Raw genomic sequence first — 23,379 nt, 5'->3', positions numbered from 1 at the left:
AACGGAAAAGCAGGAAGCTTTTCCTATTGTGAACATTGTATTAAATATGGATCTAAGCCAAAATTAGTATTATAAGAAGTAGACTTGAAGTGTATGTAAGTTGAGACTGACTTGTGCTTCGATCATAGCACATCACTCTCCCAGCTGAATTAGCCTGGCATGTACAATACACCTTTTTTGTACTCTCTTTTGTTGCAGATGTGGTGATTAAATGATTTGCACTGCTTAAAGGATTTTTCCCGATATCGAGGCGAGCCAGCCAGGAGATCCCCTTTGATCCGGCCTGCTGCTGGGGAGGTTCCCCTTCGGGGCCCCTTTGGACAACTAATTTAGTCGTGCACAATTTGAGGAGGATGACAGACACCCGTTGAGATGAAAGATCTGTTTTTTGGATGACAGGGGTACCGGTCTGGGGGACGTCTGCAGCGGCCAGATAAGGTAGGAAAAAAGGGCGATTGTCGAATCCTTGGGTATTGATCCACAACTGTTACAAACGGAGATGTGTATTTAGTTAATCCTGGCAGACCTTTGTTTAGGAATCGTCAGAGAGGAAGAGAAACAATTAAATGTGTTTTGTTGATCCTGACAGACCTTTTGTTTAGGAATCGCCAGTGAAATAGATGTTTATTTAGTTAAATTTGGCAGACTGTTTTGTCTTTCCCTTGGGGAATTATTAGAGAAATAGGAATTATATAAGAAGTCTATCCTGACAGTTTGAAAAAAAATAAATATATATATATATAATGTAGATTTGTGGTTGTTATATCATGTGTAATAGATTATGAGTTCTCTTGCATTATCAGAGGTACCAACTGATTTTAGTGTGAACTACATTAGGACAGGAGCCTTTAAGAATAGTAAAAGTTTTTTGGTAGATTAAAAGGAAAATTGAGAGGTCATGCCTTTCTTCAAGAAATCTTCCAAGGAGAGGCAGGGAGACAAAGGGACTCCTTTAGGCCATATGATTTCCACATTTCCAGGAGACTCTGACAGAATAAAAAGACATTGCTAGGAATGGGAAGAAGGCACAAAGACTTCCCTGGTTCCATGGCCACCAGATGGCTCTTTTGATAATACAGTGATAGCCCATGTAATATCATATATCTCAGGAGCATATAAAGGAGATAAGAGAACAAAAAGATTAGCATCATTGGACATGTGGAAGATATTCAGTCAGGATTCCCATGTAGAAGCCACAGCACCACCCTCGACATATTCTGAGATAATTAGAGGGCCCTTATGCCATCAGGGTATGTATCCATCATTGTCAGTGGAAGATAAGGAATCCACTACCTCAATAGACTCAGTGGACACTGGTGTTCCAGCTTTAGGCTATAAAGATCCGATATTAATACCCTTGACTGACATAAACAAAGTTACACCAAAGGTTGATGACTTATTAAAAATGGGGGCGGTTGATCTTGCCTCTTAAACCTGAAACCTGAAAAAGTATATGAGGGAACAGTGTCCTTAACAGAAGACATTTCAGTAAAATTAAGACAAGACTACAATGGAAAATTGCCGGAACAAAAGTCAAAAGACATATTAGAATGGGCTAGCAAGATTCCTCAAAGCTCAAGTGAGGGAAATGGATATTATACTAGCACCCCACGGGTGAAGTTTGATTTAGGGGCACGATCAAAAATATATCAGGAAGAGGATAAGGGTTATCGTGACATGACCACCAGTGTAAAGGGAATACAAAATACAATTAAGAGATTAAGCCTTATTGCTGATGACTGTTCAAATATATGTAATTCCATATCATTTAAACCAGATGCAAAGCCAGTTGTAAGGGAGCTAGGATATGATCTAGAAATCAAGAATGTGACAGGAGAGGATGAGAAAGATGAGGAAGAAGTAAACTCAGTGGACAGTGAAACTAGAAGGGTTCTTGACCGGGAACGCATGGAATTGTGGCAAGAGGCTGAGAACAGAAATGCTGAAATAAATAGAAGAAGATTAGAGGAACAAAGTGCTTTTAGAGAACAATTAAGAGGAGAGCAGGTGTTTCCCAGTAGTACAACAAGGTCTGGGCGTCCATTTCGCGCAGAGGGTATGATAGAGTTAGGACAAAGTTCCCCTCCAGCTGAAGTAAGATCCCTTCATGTACGAAATATGCAGGGAATGACAAGTTTTATACAGAGAAAAGAAAGGAAAGGAAACAGTGACTTGATACCCAATGAAATAGTAGCAAAGGGAGAAAATAGTTGGTATAATGTTGTCCCATTTACTAATAACCTTGCAGGATGGACAGCAGGCATGGTGCCACAGATGAAAGTGTGGCCAAGAGCAGGATCCTTTGACCCTGAATTGATAAATATGGCTGATTTATGTATTTTTCAAGGTTATGGGGATTCAGAGTGGGATTATGATTACATGCAACAAAGTCTGTGTGTGTGGAAGAAATATGCTTTAAGGTCTGGCACACCTTATGAGGGACATGGTGACAGGAATACCACTGTAATGCAGATGCCACTGGTATATAAGACAGAGGGAGCACAGCCTGTCTATGTTCCATGGCAACACACGGATAAAGAAAATCTAAAAAAAGGCCTGCCTCCATTACATGAAGGAGCAGGGAAATGGATAAAGGCATTTGAAAATGCAACAGCTGGGATACCTTCAGCTCTTGGGGATCTAAAGAGCCTTTTGAGCTCCATAGTAGGGGATGAGGTGGATAGTATAATGATAAGTGCAGGGATACAAGGAGTAACTATTACTAAAGGAAAACATGATGGGTCTGCTTTTGGAGTAGCGCGCTCTAGAGTGTGGACTGAATTAAGGAATAGGTACCCAGACTGACCAAATATTGGGGCATTGATGACACAAACTAAGTCTCCAGGAAAGTCCTGTGCAGACTACATAAAAATGATGAAGAAAAAGTGGGAAGCAGATGTAGGACCTGTAGACATGGGAGGTAGTTGTAGATTATTCTACAATGTTTTAAAACAGGGGCTACCAGGAGACATACAAGACCATTTAGATCAGGTTGTGGCTTTAGATGTAAAACCCTGGGCAGAAATACAAGCACATAGTATACATTTTTGTAGAAAAAAGGAAGAAAAGGAAAGGAGGAATAAAGACCAAAGTGACAGAGCCCAAGCTAAACTAGTGACAGAAAAGATACAGAAAAATGAGAAGGAAAAGACATGACTATGCAGGTTCCTGTTGCAAACAGGGAACAAGGAAGAGGTCAAAGAGAGGGGAGAGAGATGCAAGGAAGAAGACATTTTAAATGCCATTACTGCGGTAATATTGGACATTTTATAGCCGAATGCCGCTTTAAGAAGAGTGATGAAGCGCAGGGAGTGGAATAGGGAGAGGGAGAGGAAGACAAAATGTGAACAAGTCAGGGCCAGCACCTCAATATGGTCCTTATCAGTATGCCCCCTATCCTCAACAACATATAACACCACTAACACAGGTTTATATGCCACAACAGCAATTTGCTAACATACCTATTCAAGGGGCACCAGCACCTGTTGTGCAGGCAGGAGGCCAACATCAGGTGCAGACTACTGCACTGGTGAGCGCAGGGAGTCAAGGACAAGAGGGAGTGATTGTTCAAGGAGGAAACCCCTTTTATCATACAGCCTGATGGGACGCACCAGGGAATCCCAATAGTACTGTGGTAGCTAGGACTATAGACCCAGAGGAAGAACCACTGGTAGAAATGATTATAATGGGAAGCATGTATGCTTTTTTGGTTGATACTGGGGCAACAAAATCTTGCCTCTCAGAAGGAAATGTCCCATTGTCCTCTGCCACCATGGATACGCAGGGCTTCTCTGGTGAAGTACAGAGCATTCCATACACAACACATGTGCCCATAGAGATGGCAGGAGTGCGAACGCAGGAGCGTCCCCTTTATTCACCAAATTCACCAGCAAATTTATTAGGTAGGGATATCATGTCTAAATTAAACATGACAATAAGGTTTTCCTCTGATGGGTCCATGACATGTGAAATACCAGGGCAAGCGAAATGAGGGATAAATTTACTAAGAATACCAGAGGAAAATGTGGTTGGAAGGGCAGAGCCAGTGCATTATAAATTGCTAGCAGATGCAGTACTTACGGTTCTGAAGTCAGAGGAAATACTTTTAGGGAGATGGATGGAATTACCACCAAGACTAATTTTCAGGAGACAAGCTGGTGGTGAGGAACTGGGACAGGTGAATATCCTTTATCTTGAGTGTATGGAAATATCCAGAAGGTGGGGCGCTCTGGTGGCATCAGATAATGATGGAGGAATTTGGAAGGTCCTGATTTTTCTTATGCCTGGTCTGAGACCGCGGGACATTTCTGATTCAGAACTCTTTTCAGACGATCCCACCAGGACTGAGATAGTTTATACACACACTGCACCCTTGTTAGTACGTGTTTACCGTGCACAGACCACGTTACCAGTTGTGCCATCCCTCTCCAATGATATTGAAGCACTTGCAGCAATCCCACCTTGTCTCTGGACATCAGCTCCAGATGAGGTAGGACTGATACTATCTGCAGAACCATTTCAGATAAAGTTGAAGCCAGGTGCACAATTGCCACGTGTAAAACAATATCCACTGTCTAAAGAAGCAAAAGAAGGTATTAGAGGGACAATACAAAGACTGAACGATCAGGGAGTCCTGTATTCCTGTCCATCGCCTTGTAACACAGCAATTTATCCTGTAATAAAAAAAATCTACAGGTAATACTTGGAGGATGGTTCAGGATTTTCACCCCCTTAATGCCATAGTATTAGCAGAGCACCCCATAGTGCCAGAGCCATCTGTGAAATTAACTAATATACCAAGTGACAGCAAATGGTTTTCTGTGGTGGATTTAAAGAATGCTTTTTTTTAGCATACCTTTACATCCTGACAGTCATTATTTGACAGACTTCAAATTGATGGTGAACAAATCCAGTACTCTAGACTCCCACAAGGCTATTTGAGAGATGATTTGTTATATTTCCAGTCAGACAGTACAGTTTTGCAATATGTAGATGATTTATTAATATGCAGTAAAACAGAATCTGAATGTGTTTTGGACACTGTCAATCTCCTAACGCTACTTGCTACTAAGGGATACAAAGTGGACAGTAAAAAATCACAGTTTGTGCAAAAAGAAGTGCTGTATTTGGGCCAAGTGTTGTCTGCAGAAGGCAAAAAGATAGCAGGTTCTAGAATACAAACTATACATGATCAGCCTCAGCCCAAGACAGTAAAAGACATGCAGACATTTCTAGGTCTTTGTAATTTTGTACGTCAGTGGGTATTTGATTATGCTACCATCATACAACCACTATTATATGCAATGAAGCAAGCTAAAACTGACAACACAGGCATACAGTGGAGTGATGACAGTATAAGTGCATTTCAGACATTGAAAGAAGCAATTGCTTCAGCCCCAGTGCTAGCAAATCCAGACTATACAAAGATGTTTTCAGTTTTCTGCTGCCACTGAGGATTCCATGATATCAGTCTTTACTCAAAAATACCCAATGGATCACAGACCCGTCGCCTATTTTAGTGGACTATTATATCCAGTAATGAAAGGTCACTTTCCTTGTGAGCGAGCGCTTGCAGCAGCAGCTTTTGCAGTAGAAAAGAGTAGTACTATTACAGCAGGATGCGCTGTAACATTGTATGTTGAGCACTCTCCATTTGCTGTGCTGCAGAAAAGTAAAAGCACACTGACCACTCAAAGAGCAACAGGTTATGAAGTAATACTGTCAAACCCTTCTATCTGCATTGAGCGAGTACACTCGGTCAATCCTGCAACTTTTTTAGTGCACCCACTAGAGCCCACTGATCATGACTGTAGTGTAACATGGGAGGAGGACGATCACCTGGCACATGAGGACCCCTTGTCTGATGGCCGACAATTGTTTATTGATGGTTCTTCATGGATAGACCAGGAGACAGGTAAAAGACATACAGGTGCAGCTGTTGAGGCTATTGGTACACCTACTGATTATACCTTACACACATTGCATCTCTTACCCTTGCCATCCCAAGACTCAGCCCAAGTGGCTGAATTAAAAGCATTGATAACGGCCCTACAGGCTTGTCAGGGTCAGCCAGTAACAATATACACTGATTCACCATATGTAGCTTCCACAGTTCACTCAGGGCTGAAGAGATGGGAAAGGCGAGTATTTCTTAAATCTGATGTGACACCAGTAGCGCACCAACATCTTTTAGCTGACCTTATTGCTGCATTACAAATACCATGTCAAGTAGCAGTGGTTAAGTGCCAGGCACATACCAAGGGTATGCACACTTTAGATGCAGATGATGAGGTCGAGATACAACACTATGAGAATATTTCTACAAAGGCATTATTAGACATTCAAAATACAGCACCACAACATGAGAAAGATCTCTGGAAATCGAGGGGGGGAGTCACTTGATTTCCAGATCTTCTTTATAGATCAGCAACTTCAGGTAAAGTTATAATGCCTCAGTCACTACTTATAACAGCCCTTCGACAACTTCATTTACCAACACACAATTCTAAAAGAGTAATGATGGATGAATTGAATAAAAGCTGGTTTATCCCTAATCTAGGACCATTTGTTGATGTAATTCTAGCTTCATGTCATGTGTATTATCAGTACTCTAATAATAGGTCACCAAAAATGCCTTCATCCTCCATTCCAAGACCAATAGGTCCCTTCATAGAGTTACACATAGATTTTGTACATATGATACAAAAATGTAATGGATATAGGTATTTGTTAGTAGTGGTGTGTCCATTTTCGCGATGGATTGAAGCAGGACCCTGCTCCAGGTGTGATGCTGACCAGGCAGCCAAATTCCTGGTGAGAGAGGTCATACCTAGGTGGGGGGTTCCGGCGGCGATACGCAGCGATAATGGAAAACACTTTGCTAACACAGTATTTCAGCAAATTACTACACTATTAGGAGTGGAACACCAGTTTACCTCAGTTTACCACCCAGAGAGTAATGGAATTGTTGAGAGGATGAATGGCTTATTGAAAAGCAAAGTGTCAAAAATGTGTGAGACACTGAAAAAAAATTGGCTTTACTGCCTTCCCCTTGCTCTGTATGCATTGAGAAATGCCCCTTCAAAAGATCATCATTTGACCCCTCACCAAGTCGTAACAGGTAGGCATTCTAATTTTTCTTTTAAACAAAATCAAATGATTTGTTCTGATACTAAGTCTGCATCAGAAAGTGTTTGGCAAGAAATCAATGCATTCATGTCTGCCTTAACAAAAGCTGTACAGGTTTATTCTAAACAGGTTCAACTGCAACAGGCCGACAGTACTGCACCACCCCTGCCCTTGTCTACAGCCATCAGCATCGGTTCCTGGGTGTTCGTGCGCAAATTTGTGAGAACATGGAAGGATCCCAAGTTTCTAGGCCCCTACCAAGTAACACAGAGCACGCCAACAGCAGTAAAAGTGGAGGGGATGCGGAACTGGGTGCACATAACAGACATTATTCCATTTTTGGCCTCACTCCCACAGAGAGGGGAGGATGCAATGGTCCAAGAACAAATTATACAATGAAGAGACAGTTAAATTATATTTTTCCTAGTATAATAATAAGTTCAGTGGTTATGATTATTACTCTGATAATTTGCTATTGTATTATGTGTTATGTAGATGCAAAAGATCCCACCCATAGGGAAGAAGTATTACGCTTTCGTAGAGCTGTTTTCAATGAAACAAATATACATCCTCTGCATGATACTCTACTTGATAATTTGTGGTACAAAAGCATGCATGACATAGGTACCAATACACAAAATGATAGTTGTTATGTATGTTCTCTTATTCCCCATGCCATAGAAACACCACATTTAGTGTATCCTAAAGAAGTTCCTGTTAATATGACAAAGTGTTTATTGCATCTTTTCTTGTGTAGGATAAAAGCACAGTTACAGCCAACGCATGTTAGTCCTATGACTGCCAGAGTAAATACAACCAGGTTTGATACAACCCCTGAAATTTTGCAAATTTTGACAGATAAAACAGAAATAATGAAAAAGATATCCAGAATGAAAGGAGCAGGGCAGAAATATAGTTATGCAAATTGGGAGGAAGCCGTATTGAAACGAGGTTTTCTAGGTAGATATAATCCACCATCCACCCGTAATATAATTATTCTGCCAAACCACTGCCCCCAGATTGCGCACCCAGGCCAGTATTAAGTATTGAAGCATCAGTATTTGCCATTAATAAATGGTTTACTGGAGCTTGGTTTTCATCTAGGGCCATATCTTTATGGAATGGCACAGAAACAAAAAATCATTTGAGATTTGATTATATAAAAGCATCATGTCAGCAAGTATGGGATGAAAACATCCAGAGATATACATGGACTGGAACTAAACGTCATCCTAAGCTGGCTGTGAAAATAATGAGATTTTCTCTTTACTTTCAGGGAAATGGGATTGTTAAAGTGGGACGGAATCTCAATTGCAGTTCAACCATTTACAATGCCGATATGCAGGGCGGTACCTCCAGCCTTATGAATTATTTCTGGCAGTGTGGAGCTTGAATATACACTCAATTACCCCCCGACTGGAGCGGAATCTGCTCTCTGGTGACTTTACATACTCCATCTATGGCAATACCAGCAAAAGAAATAAAAGATTTGCATTTGCATTCCATGAGTAAAGCATCAACTTTGCTGCATCATCACAGAAGAAAAAGGATGACTGAGTACTTTGGAACTTCAATGTGGCAGGATGTGCCCAAAGAGTATAGGTTGTTCAATGATGCCCAAACATTTTTTGGAAGTCTGATACCTATGTTTCAAGCAAAAGCAACTGCTCGCTGGGTTCAGATCACCCGGTGGGAGCTAATGAAAGCCATAAATGCTACTGAAGATGGCTTTAATGCAATTAAAGAAGCGTTGCGTTCAATCAGACTTATGGTGATGGAAAACAGATATGTTTTGGACTTAATGACAGCAATCGAAGGAGGAGTATGTAAAAAACATAATTCAGTATGCTGTACTTTCATACCGGCGAATGATGAAGATGAAGGAAATCTAACTCAGGCCATATTGACTTTGCATGATTTGCATGCACAGATGAAGAAAGAGGGGGGTGCTCCAGATGAGTGGTTCACTGGCTGGTTTGATTGGGTGCCGTCCTGGATGTCGGGGTTGTCTAAGGCCTTGTTGCCTATAATAGTTCTGTCGCTATTGATGTACGTAGTATTTCAGGTTATCTTAGCATGTTGCAAGAGGGTTACAGCTACAGTGGGAGGTATGTTCCCTATAATGAGAAATAAAGAGATGCAAAATATAGAATTGGAAGAAATGCACAGGGGTAGTGAGGAAGTAGTCGAAGATTCGACTAGAGAGGGGAATGAAAGGAATCAAAACCCTAATTTAGATTTAGGACCTAATTATTCAGTTTTATCTGTCACTTGCCCACAAACTGTGAAATATTATGTAAAGACAGAAAAACGGTATAATGCTGTTTAAACGTGCATGTTAAAGTTGCACAATTGTATCTGGAAATAACCTACAGCCTGCTTTAAAAAAAAGGTCTAAATGCGGTCTGGTTTAAGTGTTTTTCCTCTTCATTGTATTCGAGCTGAGAACGTCCTGCCTAGGATATTTAACAGGAAATTCAGAGCAGCAAGAATGTTTTCTATTGTCTGTAAATTTGGCGTGAGAAGTCACTAACACAAGAAAGAGCTGTTCTTGAAATAAATGTATGTAATCTGGGTGGGACAGAATGGAAAAGCAGGAAGCTTTTTCTATTGTGAACATTGTATTAAATATGGATCTAGGCCAAAATTAGTATTATATGAAGTAGACTTGAAGTGTATGTAAGTTGAGACTGACTTGTGCTTCGTTAATAGCACATCACTCTCCCAGCTGAATTAGCCTGGCATGTACAATAAACCTTTATGTACTCCCTTTTGTTGCAGATATGGTGATTAAATGATTTGCACTGCTTATTTTTTCCCGACACTACCTACTGCAATTCAAAGATTGTAATGTTTGCTTTGCAGTCGCGAGTTTCCTGAAGTGCACTTTAGCATTGAGAAGGAGTATGTTGTTTTAATAAAAAAGCATTTTAGTGGCTCCAGTAATTTCTGCTTTTGTAATGTAGATTTAATGTTCATTGCTGCTGCTACTTTTCATTATTCTCCTATAAAAATGATTTTATATGTTCATCACCGATGCTAAATTTTTAATACTCTTCTGCTTCTTCGCTGCTGTTTCTGGATCCAGTACTGTTGCACTGCCACTTTAGCTACGGCCAAATTATCCTTTTTGCCCTGTTATTTTATTTTAATGGAAAACATGGCTGCTATTTTTGTGTTGACTATAATTTTGTTTGCCTTTTTTATCTATTATTGTGTGTATCTTTTATGATTTGTCCTCGGGAGATCGAATAAAGACAATTAAATTGAATTGAATTGATAGTGCACATGGGTATCAACTCCATTGTTAGATTGTTTTCCAGCAAGAGGGTGAGAATGGAGTCATTTAGTGTAGAATATAGATGTCCATGCGTATTAATGTATACAGTAAGAACTGCATCACCTATAGATGTCTGGGGAGGTGGGTGGGCGCAAGTGAATCTACAGCTCTACATGCCAAGAACAGATGCTTACTGGGTAAGAAACATAATCCGTTCGAGGCATGTGTGCTGTAGATACACATGCTTTGCATAGACTATAAAGCAGTATGCTCCCCAACTGGTGGCTAACCTGTAGATGTTGCAGTTGCTTGAAGAAGTGTTTTAAGCACTGCTTGGCGTGCTAACACATCTACACAATAGTGTTTGGTAAATGTGTGTGGTGTAGACCATGTTGCTGCCTTACATATGTCAGCTAAAGAGATGTTACCTAAAAATGCCATAGTAGCCCCTATTTTGCAAGTGGAATGCGCTCTAGGGGGTATAGCTAAAGTTCTTTTAGCTTTCACATAGCATGTTTGAATGCATTTAACAATCCATCTTAAAATTTGGATTTAGAGATGGGATTGCCTTTGTGAGGGGGAGCAAATGCAGCAAACAGTTGTTTTGTTTTGCGAAAATCTTTGGTCCTTTCTATGTAGTACAAAAAGGCTCTTCTAACTTCAAGCGTGTGAAGAGCTTGTTCTGCTACTGAATCAGGTTGAGGAAAAACACAGGTAACTCAACTGGTTGGTTAATATGAAACGCAGAAACTACTTTGGGAAGGAATTTGGGATTGGTGCGAACTACCCTGTCTTTGTGGAGCTGAAAGAAGGGTTCTTCTAAGGTTAATGCCTGCAGCTCACCAACTCCCCTCAATGAAGTGATTGCAATGAGGAAAGCAACCTTCCATGAAAGAAACTGTAAAGGACAATTATGCAAAGGTTCAAAAGGTGGACCTATAAGCCTTGTAAGGACTATATTAAGATTCCACACTGGTACAGGGGGAATTCTTGGTGGTATTACTCTTTTCAAGCCTTCCATGAAGGCTTTGATTACTGGAACTTTGAATAGGGATAAATACTGTCTGTTCTGCAAATACGCAGCTACCGCTGCAAGGTGAAAACGAATAGATGTATAAGCCAGTCCAGTTTGCTGTAAGTGCAACAGATAACAGATAATATTTTGTACAGAAGCATCTAGAGGATTGATTTTATTGTTATTACAATAGACAACAAATCTTTTCCACTTTGTCGCATAACACTCTCTGGTAGTAGGCTTTCTTGCTTCCTTTAGAAAAGTCATACAGTCTTGTGGTAGATTTAAATAACCAAACTCTATGACTTCAGGAGCCAGATCACTAGGTTTGATTCTTTGGGTTTTGGATGCCTGATTTTTCCATGGTTCTGAGTGAGGAGCCTGGAGGCAAAACTGCGTCATTCCCAGCAGTTGTAGGAATACTCTGGCTGGTAATGTTTGGTTGGGTTAAAACTGTAGTATCATAGACTGAATTTTGTGAATTCTGGCTACATTGGGAGAGGCTAGAGCTTTGAGAGTGTCGATAGTGGCCCCTAGATAAGACTGCATCTGTGAAGGATGCAGGTAAGATTTCTGTGCATTGACCGTGAAAGCCAATTGTTGAAGTAGATCTTTTGTGGTCTGAGTGTGTAGAAAACAGTTTTGTTACGTGTTAAATTTGATGAGCCAGTCGTCTAGGTAGGGGAAGACATGACTATGTTGTCTTCTGAGGTGAGCTGCAACTACTGCCAGACATTTGGGAAATACTCTGGGAGCAGTGTTCACTCCGAACAGGAGCACCTTGAACTGGTAATGTTTGCCTGCTATCACAAATCTGAGCTATTTGCAATGAGCTGGATGAATTGGAGTGTGAAAATATGCATCTTTCAAGTCTAGAGTAGACAGAAAACCGCCCTGCTGTAAAAGTGGAAGTACCTGTTGAAGGGTTACCATGTAAAAGTTCTCCGAAAGTATGTATTGGCTTAACTCTCTGAGATCCAGAATCAGTCTTAAGGAGCGCCCTTTTTTGGGATCAGAAAGTAGAGAGAGTAAACCCCGGAACCTTGGTACTGTAGTGGAAGTGGTTCTATGGCGCCCTTTAGTAAGAGAGATTGCACTTCTTGTTCGAGCAACTGCTAGTGGTCTTGTGACAATTTGTGTGAGCGAGGTGAAATGTTTGGAGGAATGGCGGTAAGATCCAGGCAATAACCATGTTGGATAATTCCGATTAACCATTTGTCGGTTGTGATAGATTGTCAAATGGGGAGAAACTGTTGAAGTCTTCCCCCGACAGGTGTGGAATAGTCGGGAGGGAAGCATGGGGAAGTCACTGTTTGTTAGGGGAAGGGGAGTTACAGGGTGTGGTACCCTTACCCCTGCCTTTGGAGTTGTTTCCTCTATACCCTCCTCTATAAAAACCTCTTGAGGAAGAGGATTGGTTGTTACCTTTGTAAGAGAAAGCATTCTAGTCTGAGGGTGTGGTTTTGGCCCCTCCTTGATAAAAGGAGCGACGAAAGGAGCCTCTATTTGAAGGAAACTGGAACGCACTAATGGACTTTGCCACTTTGGTATCCTTTTTCATTTTTTCAAGTGCCTGATGTACCTCGGGACCAAAAAGATGTTCTTCATCAAAGAGGGTCTTTAAAATAAATAGATGGACTTGGAACTCCTTAACCAAGCATGCCTTCTGAGTAGGACGCTAGTGTTGACCTCTCTAGCTGCGGTGTCAGCAGCATCTACAGCACACCTTATTGAAGAATTGGAAATTAGCTTTCCTTCCTGTACCAAGTCGTGTGCTTTTGCTTTATGCTCATCTGGGAGATATTGGAGCAATTGTTCCATTTCATCCCAGTGCACCCTGTCGTATCTGGCTCTAAAAGGCCTTGCGTGTTTGCAATGTTCCCATGATTGGCAGCTTGAGCAGCCATGCATTTGCCAGAAGGGTCTTATAGCTTGGATTTTTTATCTGAGGGAGGAGCGTCCCCAGAGGTTTGATAATTAGGTCGATTAAGAGCATTGAACACCAGGGAGTCTAGTGGTAACTGGCCTTTGATAAATACAGGATCTGTTGAGGAAGGTTCATATTTATTATCGACTCTAGGAGTCAAGATGCATGCTTGCACGGGATCTTTAACATTTTTGTCAGCGTGTCCCATCATACCCTTAAGCATAGGGACTGTTTGGCTCGACCTGTGTGTAGATCCTAGTGTCTCAAATAAAAAATCCTCCTCTAAGAATTTTTGGTGTAGTACCACCCCATGGTATTCTGCGGCTCTGGCAATGAATTCTTGATAAGATACATTATCATCAGGTGGAGATGGTTTGGCAGGGTAAAGGTCTGGATCATTGCCTAATGGAGGGTCAATTGTGTAACCCCTCCATGGATCTACTGTTAAATGCATGTCCTCCTCATCAATATCGTCCTGTCAGGCTGAGATTGTGGAGAATCCTGAGGTGTGATGTGCAAAGGATCAAAAGTTGGAGAAGAGGGTGGTAGTAGATGAGAAGGACTGGTACCAACATTCTTTATAGGAATCTCATCATCAGGTAGCTTGTGTTTAAGAGGCAGTTTGGTGTGAATATACCCTGTATCTGGGTTAATATAAAGCCTCTTTTCCAATTTGGAAGGGCATGGTCTAAATTTGGATCTGAAAGGAAATTTTACGGTTTCTGCGTCGTCGGGTTTGGTGCCGAGATGGAATGACCTTTGGATGAGGAAGGTTTCGGCTCCGAAGGCTATTTCTTTTTCGGTGTGGAGGGTTTCAGCTCCGAGCCGGATTTGGGCTTCGAACCGGAGGGGTTTAGTTCTGAAGAGGATTTGGGTCAACTCGATCCCGAGCCGGAAGGCTTGGCTGGGCATTTTGGAGATTTTATTGACCAAAATGATACACGCGGAGAAGTGGGAAACGCGTACGAAACAATACCGTCGAGGGTAGAGTGGATCACTCACCAAGGGGAACCCAAAGGCCAGCTTTGAACCAGAGCACAGCAATACACATCCGAACCCGATGGAGGAAAAAAACAATCTAACAATAGAGTCGATGCCCATGCGCACTATCACTGAAAGGAGGAGTCACCTTACCTCGTGACTGGAAAGACTTCTTCGAAGAAAACCAACTTGCAAACACCCTGACCCAACATAAGATGGCAGCTGTATGCAAAGTATGTGTATCTACAGCTCACATGCCTTGAAAAAGTCTGCCTGTTTTACAATGGTAACAAGGAGAGTAGTAAAGGTCCTTGAACTGACATGACCAACAACTTAAGTCAAAACTAATGTCCTCACTGAGGTTCAAAACCCTGGGCAGAAGTCACAGGTCATCCTGAATGACATCTCCTGTCATTCAATGAGGCCCTTAACGACACACTGCTGGGCATCTGTGCAAAACCAGGATCTTACCCACATGGAAACTACCAAATAGCGAGGAGACAGAGACCTCCTCTGGGAGACCCTGTTTTTTTCCTTCAACTACCATGCCAGAAAGTAAGGTAGTTCAGGAATCGGCAAGCAGGTTAAAGCCCAATGCGTTTCTGACCACCCTGCCAGACAGAGTCAAAACGTATGGAAACCTTTGCCAAACGAATGTTCTTGTACGCTAGTCTTGCCCTATACTCGGTGAACTCTAGTTGTCTCCTGAGCAAACATTTCTATGTATTATAGGATATGGTGGTGCAGATCTTGCCATTAGTCCCAGAGGACTTTAGATCCAACCTTCAGCATGTCATTCAACATGGTTAGGATGCTGCGAAATATGCTATTCTCTCATACCCGGACACTACCGACTACTTACATTGGGCAATCGGAACCAGTGTGATGCTTCCTTGCCATGCTTAAAATTGTTCAACAGGGTTCTCAAGTAAGGTCCACAATCATTAATGGTTATGTCTTTCATAGGCACACGTCTATTCAGATAGAAGGTGGACTCAGCTTTGGAGCATTTCAAGAAGAGGAAGGCAACAGCACGGTCTCCTCGGCATGCATTGCTGGTAGGGCTGTTTCAACAACAATTTCATCCGTTTTGAGACTTTGGAAGGGGTTTGCAGCAGAGGTAGTGTCAGATCTCGCCTCAGCAGCTACAAGCCTCCTAAGCCTTTCGAGGCAGAGGCCGACAATCCAGCCACCAGGCACCAGAGGCAAAGATCTACTCAAATCTCTACCCCTCCACATCCACTGCTGCCTCAAAACCACTTTAATTTACCTTAGCATCCTCGGCGCATGAATGCCTGTAGAAGTTTGTATCACCTTTTACCTACACAGGTGGCAGAGGCTCAAGTCAGAACACTGCATGCTCCAGATTGTCCAGAACTGATATACACACCTCTTCCTTTCCATCCCTCCCTAAATGCTTCCTACACTGCAACACCTCTAGGAGGACCACTTGTCTTTTCTGCACTGGGAAGTTCAGGCTCTCTTGGACAAGGGACCCATAGAGAGGGTGCGGGCATCAGAAGTCAAGGCAGGTTGTTACTCCCATTACTTCTTGGTGCCAAAGAAGGACGGAGGCCTGCACTTTATCCTTGACCTTCACCCTTTAAACCTCTTACTCCGGCAGGACAAGCTCAAAATGCTCACCCTGACCCAAGTTCTGCCAACCCTGGACCCAGGAGACTGGATGGTAGCGTTGGACCTGCAGGATGCTTTTTTCCACATTCCCGCCCTACAGTCCTACAGGCGTTACGGTTTCAGGTGGGTCACAAGTAAGGAGTAGTTTCTTTTCTGTAACTCCAGTTCTGTAGTAGGGGTATCTCTGTTATAGTCATAATCTAGTGAATAGTCCCGCCCATGTGCGTGGACCCCGGAGCAATAAAAAATAATCTCTAAAGGTGACAAATCATGCAGACCTGCATACACCTTTAAGAGAGAATTTAATTTAAAGACAGATAATGCAGCCTATACCCACAGGCTACACTGTCCAGTACTTCAACTAGAATTCCACCAAAATCCACAACAGCACTGCCTGTCTAGTTTTTCTCCCCAAGGGAAAAAACCCTGCCTCTACCAGCAAAAGCCTCTGGAATGATAGAGAGGAAGGATAGGACAGACAAGCCCCATAGGCTGCCATTATGTGGCTTAAAACAGGATTCTGTGCCTTTAAGAAAACTTTCCAGATTTCCAGAACTTTCCCCAGTATCCCAGAATGCCCAGCAGGTCCCATTTACTTTCAGTTCTTTTTGAAGGCGTAGCACGCCAGACCTGTAGCATTCTATCTATAAATAAGTATCTCTCCAACGGGGAGGAGGGCGGGCGCTTATGACTATAACAGAGATACCCCTACTACAGAACTGGAGTTACAGAAAAGAAACTACTCCTTCTGTAGTAGGGGATCTCTGTGTATAGTCATAATCTAGTGAATAGAATGGCAAGCCCATCCCCACACAACAAAAGCGGTGGAGAACATACAAGACACAACCACTACTGTGCGAACAAATTTCGCAGCGAAGCCTGCCCAACCTGAGCATCTGCCCTGGCATCCGTGTCCAGACAGTAATGCGCAGCAAAGGTATGGACCGACTTCCAAGTGGCCGCCTTGCAGATTTCCGCAATCGGAACATTACGCAGCAAAGCCGTAGTGGCAGCTTTGCCCCTGGTGGAATGAGCCTTAGGTTTACCCCCTAAGGTCTTATTAGCCTTTTGATAACACAACTGTATGCAGGACACAATCCACCGAGAGATGGACTGCTTAGAGGTCGCAAGACCAGTCCTGACTGAGCCATAATTAACAAACAATTGGTCAGACCTACGAATATCCTTGGTCTTATCCAGATAAAATTTCAACACCCTTCGAACATCCAGGGAATGGAGAGCCCTTTCCGCTGGCGAAGAGGGATTCTGAAAGAACGTACGTAAAGTTATGGTCTGGTTGACATGAAAATCAGAGATAACCTTAGGAAGAAACTTAGGGTGAGTACACATCACAACCTTAGCAGCATGAAATACAGTATAAGGTTCTTGACAACATAATGCCTGAAGTTCACTCACCCTGCGGGCCGATGTAATGGCCACTAGGAACGCCGCCTTCCAGGATAGGTGCTGCAATGAAGCCTTGTGAATGGGTTCAAAAGGCTCCCTCATCAGTCTGGACAGCACCACATTCAAGTCCCAGGAAGGCGAGGGAAGTCTGACGGGAGGAAACACTTTCTTCAAGCCTTCCAAAAAATCCTTGACCACAGGGATCTGAAAGAAGGAAGTCTGTGAAGGGCATTTCCTGTAAGCAGTCAAAGCAGCCAGATGAACCTTAATGGAATGGAAATTAAGGCCAGACTGCGCCAGATGTAAAAGGTATGGAAGGATGACATCTTCTTTACATGTCGTCGGATCAAAGTTCTTGGACTTACACCAGATACAGAACCTCTTCCACTTGTAAGCATAGGATATCCTAGTGGAAGGTCGCTTAGACTCCTTCAGAATGTCCATACAATCGTCTGGTAGATTCAGATGGCCATATTGCACTATTTCAGGAGCCATGCCGCCAAACTCAAAGACGAGAGGTTGGGGTGCACCATCCGCCCCCCGAACTTCGTGAGAAGGTCCGGCCTGCACGGCAACCGCATGTGAGGAAGGAGAGACCGGTGAAGAAGGTCCGTGAACCACCACTGCCTGGGCCACTCCGGGGCGATCAGGATCATCCGCGCCCTGGACTGGGACAGCTTGATGAGCACCGCCGGAATCAGGGGAATGGGTGGAAAAGCGTACAGAAAGCTGTTCGACCAGTCGATCCATAGCGCATTCCCCAGCGTCCCCCGCTGGTAGTACCTGGATGCGAAGTCTCGGCATTTGCTGTTTTCGGCGGTGGCGAACAGATCTACGTCTGGAGTCCCCCACCTTGCGAAGACTTCTCCTAGTACTTCGTCGTTTATGACCCATTCGTGGTTTTCCTGAATCAGCCTGCTCAAGGCGTCCGCCTGAGCATTCTGCACCCCTGGCAGATGCGTGGCCGTAATCGTCAGTCCTCGGGCCAGCAGCCAGCGCCAGATCGCCTGCGCCTCCTGCGACAGAGTGCGCGATCTCGACCCCCCCTGCTTGGTGAGGTAATTCATCGTGGTTGTATTGTCCGTCTGTATCAGGAGCAAGTTGGTCTGGAAGGACGGAAGGAAGGCCTTCAGTGCCAGGAAGACAGCTCTGAGTTCCAGGAAATTGATGTGGTACGTCGATTCCAAAGGAGACCACTGCCCTTGAATCTGCAGGTCCCCTGAATGCGCCCCCCAGCCCTGGAGAGAAGCATCCGTCACCACATTCGTCGTGGGAATGTCCTTGTGGAAAGGAACCCCCTTGAGGAGGTTTTCCGCCGAACACCACCACTTCAGAGACTGAAGAGCATGCAGAGACAGTCGTATCTTGTCGTCCCAAGAGCCTGTCCTCTGATCCCACTGATCCCACTGATCCTCCAAGCACTCCTGCAGTGGTCGCATGTGTAGCCGTGCGTGCGGAGTGAGGAAGATACAGGAGGCCATCGTTCCCAGTAGAGAAGACACCTTCCTCACAGTCGTCGATGGAGCAGTCCTGAGGTCCTGAGCCTTCCGAAGGAGTGATAACCGTCTCTCCTCCGAAGGAGACACGCTTGCTGACCGCGTATCTATGGAGGCCCCCAGGTACTGTATGCACTGTACCGGAGTCGGGACCGACTTGGACATGTTGACGTGTAACCCCAGCTTGTTCAAGAGCTCGCACGTCCATCGGAAGTGTTCTTGCGCTTCCTCGAAGGATGATGCCTTGATCAGCCAATCGTCCAGATACGGGTAGACAAACACCTTGTTCCTCCGCAGGTGTGCCGCCACCACTGCCATGCACTTCGAAAAAGTCCTGGGAGCAGACTTTAGCCCGAATGGCAGTACTGTGTATTGATAGTGATTGGCGCCGACTTGGAATCGCAGGAACTTCCTGTGCTTCCGTGCAATGGGCACATGGAAGTACGCATCCTGTAGATCTATGGCACAGAGCCAGTCTCCCCGTTGCAGCTGAGGGTAAATCTGGTGCAACGATAGCATGCGAAACTTCTCTCTGCGAATCCACTTGTTTGCTTGTCGCAAATCCAGAATGGGCCTGAACTCGTTCTTGTCCTTCTTGCGAACGAGGAAAAACCGAGAGTACAGACCTCTTCCCCTTTGAGACAAAGGTACTTCTTCTACCGCCTTTTTTCTCAACAAGATGTCCGCCTCCGCCTGTAGCTCCCTCAGCTGGAAGCGAGAGCTGACCGGCGGAATCGCTGGAGGCAGGCTGATAAACCGAAGACTGTATCCATTGCAAACAATATTCAGCACCCACTTGTCCTGAGTAATTTTTCTCCACTCTGCCGGAAAAGATTGAATGCTTCCCCCCACTGGAGTGGGTAACGGTTGAGGGGGAAGTAGCTGCTCAGGGCCGAGACCCGGCCGGGCCCTTGTTTGCGGTAGTAGCCTGCTGGCCTCCTCTACCCCTCTGGCGCTTCTGGAAGAGCTTGCGGAACTGCTGCTGTTGTGGCTGCTGCTGTCCCGAGCCCTGCCCACGCCCTCGGCCCGACGACCCGAACCTCCTCTGGAACGGGCGTTTCTTTTTCTCGGCCTTCTCTAACCCGACGGCCGTCAGGGTTTCCGCCTCAGCCTTCATGCGGGCCATCTCATCGTCCGCGTGCTTCCCGAACAGGGTTTCCCCCGAGAAGGGCAGGTTGGCCACTCTTTGCTGCGCCTCCGGCTTGAGGGACGTCAGGCGCAACCAGGAATGGCGCCGCTGGTGGACGCCATGACAGTAGGCGTGGGCGGCCAATAGCGATACATCCGCCGCTGCGCTGATCGTTTGGTTAGAAACCAGCATGCCTTCGCGCACCGTCTCCAAGAAGTCCTCCTTCTTGTCTCGTGGCAGGAGGTCCGCATATTGCTGCAGGGATTCCCACAGGGCCCGGTCGTAACGGCCCAACAACGCCCCTGCACTCGCCGCCTTCATCGTGGTGGCAGCGGTACCACACACCTTCCTGCCCGCCGAGTCCAGCCAGCGGCTTTCCTTGTCCGGTGGAACCGTGGAGGCCGGGGCGGTCGCATGTTGTTTTCTCGCCGCCGTCACAATCACCGAATCCGGCTTCGGGTCCACTCTCAAAAAGGACGGATCCGACTCCGGGGCCCTGTACTTCTTCATGAGCCTGGATGGAGCGGCCTTCGCCGTTGCAGGAGTGAGGAACAGTTCCAAGGTTGGTTCCACCAGTCCAGGCACGAGAGGCAGGAGGGGGCGAGACAAATGTCGTTGATGAAGCGTCTCAAATATCACGGACGTCGTGGGTGTTGGAACCGTCACCGTGATATTCAATTTCGCCGCCCCTCGCAACAGCACCTCCTGGAACGAGACCAAGTCGTCCACCGGCGACACCCTAGTCCCCGGGGAGTCCGACAGCGTCGGGGAAAGGTCCCTGTCCGAGGAGCGCTTGCGCGACCTGGACCTATACCTCCTGCGGCGTCGTCTAGAGTCCGACGAGGACCGCCCTCGGCTCCGCGATCGTCGCCTCCTATGAGAGCGGGAGCGCGACCTCTTCGGCTTAGGCCTGTCCGCCGGTCTCGCTGGTCCAGGCGACCGTGGGCGTCGTGGCTTCGGGGTCCCCTGCGGCGGAGTCGGGTACCGTGGAAGGGAACCCGACCTCGGGGGAACCGGCGGCGGTCCCACCGGAGTGCGTGGCAGCAACAGCGGCTGGGGTGGCGGAGACAGCGTCCGCGGTGGTGGAGGAGGCGGTGGCGGAGACGTTGGTGGAGGTGGTGGAGGCGGCGGCGGCGGCAGAGGCGGGAGAGGAGGAGGCGCCGGAGACCTCCGAGGCGGGGTATACACCACCGAGTACACCGATCCCGGCGACTCTCTCTTCCTCGACGTCGACCTGTGCCTCGACGTCGATCTTCTCGGCGTCGATCTTCTCGGCGTCGATCTTCTTGGCGTCGATCTTCTCGGCGTCTACTTCCTTCTCGACGTCGATCTTCGCCTCGACGGCGACCTCCGCCTCGACGGCGACCTCCGCCTCGACGGCGACCTTCGCCTCGACGGCGACCTTCGCCTCGACGTCGATCTCCTTCTCTTCATCGACGGCGAGCTGTGATCCCTCGACGCCGAACGCCGACGCCGGGTCTTCACTCGACGCCGACCGCTGGACGAGGCCGACGACGGCGTCGTCGCCGACGACGCCGATGTAGTCGACGGCGGCCTATTCAGGTCCCTCGACGGCGATCGTCGACGCCGCTTCTCCCCAGAGCCCTGGGGAGACGGCGAGCAGACCGTGGTCATCCTCCTCGACGTCGTCGTCGACGCCCTCGACGTCGACGGGGAGTGGGAGCGCTTACTGGTCTTCCTGCCCCTGGGGAGCCCCCCAGAGGCCTCAGTATGGGCCAAATCAGCCCCTCCAGACCCACCTGGTGCCTTCAGTCTTCGCTCCTCCAGAGCTTGAAGCCTGCTCTTCATCCTGTCCCTCAGGGTCCTGGCTGAAAACGAGTGGCAGATGGTACAGCTTTCAGGCACGTGGGACTGGGGAAGGCAACCTATGCACACCTCGTGTGGGTCAGTTTTAGCCTTCTTTCGACCACATTCCAGGCACTTGTCGAACAAGCCAGGCATGTTGACAGTACCAGCTATTAAACACAAGAAAAAGTGACAAAAATTGCCAAAATCTCAATGAAAACCCTTGAAAAAAGGGAGAGCTCAATGCTCCAGGGTCCTGCTAGCAGGAGCCGGAAAAAAGAACTGAAAGTAAATGGGACCTGCTGGGCATTCTGGGATACTGGGGAAAGTTCTGGAAATCTGGAAAGTTTTCTTAAAGGCACAGTATCCTGTTTTAAGCCACATAATGGCAGCCTATGGGGCTTGTCTGTCCTATCCTTCCTCTCTATCATTCCAGAGGCTTTTGCTGGTAGAGGCAGGGTTTTTTCCCTTGGGGAGAAAAACTAGACAGGCAGTGCTGTTGTGGATTTTGGTGGAATTCTAGTTGAAGTACTGGACAGTGTAGCCTGTGGGTATAGGCTGCATTATCTGTCTTTAAATTAAATTCTCTCTTAAAGGTGTATGCAGGTCTGCATGATTTGTCACCTTTAGAGATTATTTTTTATTGCTCCGGGGTCCACGCACATGGGCGGGACTATTCACTAGATTATGACTATAACAGAGATCCCCTACTACAGAATTTAATTTCCCAGTGATCCCTATTGGCCTTAACAGTGCTTCTCAGGTATTCACAAAAGGGATGGTGGTGGTTGCTGCCCAACTTTGGAGATTGGAAGGCAAATGCTACTTACCCAGTATGCATCTGTTCTTGGCATGTAGAGCTGTAGATTCATATGCTTTAGCATAGATCGCCATCTGGTGTTGGGCCCTGATGTTTGCACTTTGTTTTTTTCGAAAGAGTCTTTGTAGTCATGAGCTAGGTGACTCCTCTTTTTTGGTGATAGTGCGCATCGACTCCATCCCCAGATTGTTTTGCCGTAAGGGTGATGATGGAGTTAGTAAGAGTAGAAAGAGATGTCCATGTATAGTGTATCTAAGTAAGATAATACTGCAACAGATAAAGGTATCCGAGGAGGCGGGTGGGCGCACATGAATCTACAGCTCTACATGCCAAGAACAGATGCATACTGGGTAAGTGGCATCTTCCGTTCGAGGCATATGAGCTGTAGATCATATGCTTTAGCATAGACTATGTCAGTACAAACAACAATGATCCTCAAATGGTTAGGATAAGGATTAGATAAATATAGTTCAGAATCGATACTATATTCTGGAAGTCCAGCCGGACAACCGATTTAATTTTTCAATAAAAAAATATGCACATATATAGGAACAAAGTACTTGTGGGACACAGTCCTGTATCCGATTAGAACAATAACATTACAAAACAAACAAAGGCATTTCAGGCAAGACAATAGGAGCTTTTTACATTATCCAATGTTGTAAGCTTTTTCAAAACAGCAACTGCACTTTTTTAACACAATGGATTAACGTGCATGCTATTTTAGAAGGTGTCGACGACGTTTCGATCCTGTT

The 23,379-nt window shown here is 45.5% G+C and overlaps 1 protein-coding gene and 1 long non-coding RNA gene across 4 annotated transcripts in view; one reads left to right on the top strand and one right to left on the bottom strand.

The window, feature by feature from the left end:
* LOC146832876 (uncharacterized) overlaps nucleotides 1-9,994 on the top strand; it is a 100,602-nt gene extending 90,608 nt beyond the window's left edge. Inside the window, exons 3-4 of the long non-coding RNA XR_014960466.1 lie at nucleotides 199-438; nucleotides 7,258-9,994. This is a non-coding gene — a long non-coding RNA (uncharacterized LOC146832876). The remainder of the gene's footprint in view (nucleotides 1-198; nucleotides 439-7,257) is intronic.
* Nucleotides 1-23,379, bottom strand: part of LOC146832875 (E3 ubiquitin-protein ligase DTX3L-like) — a 570,028-nt gene that overhangs the window by 33,489 nt on the left and 513,160 nt on the right. The gene's annotated exons all lie outside the window — the stretch shown is intronic.

Source organism: Triturus cristatus, chromosome 4_2 (genome assembly GCF_964204655.1).
Source record: "Triturus cristatus chromosome 4_2, aTriCri1.1, whole genome shotgun sequence".
Taxonomy (NCBI): domain Eukaryota; kingdom Metazoa; phylum Chordata; class Amphibia; order Caudata; family Salamandridae; genus Triturus; species Triturus cristatus.
The sequence above is the reverse complement of the archived record's forward strand: the minus strand, read 5'-3'. Positions and strand labels throughout refer to the sequence as shown.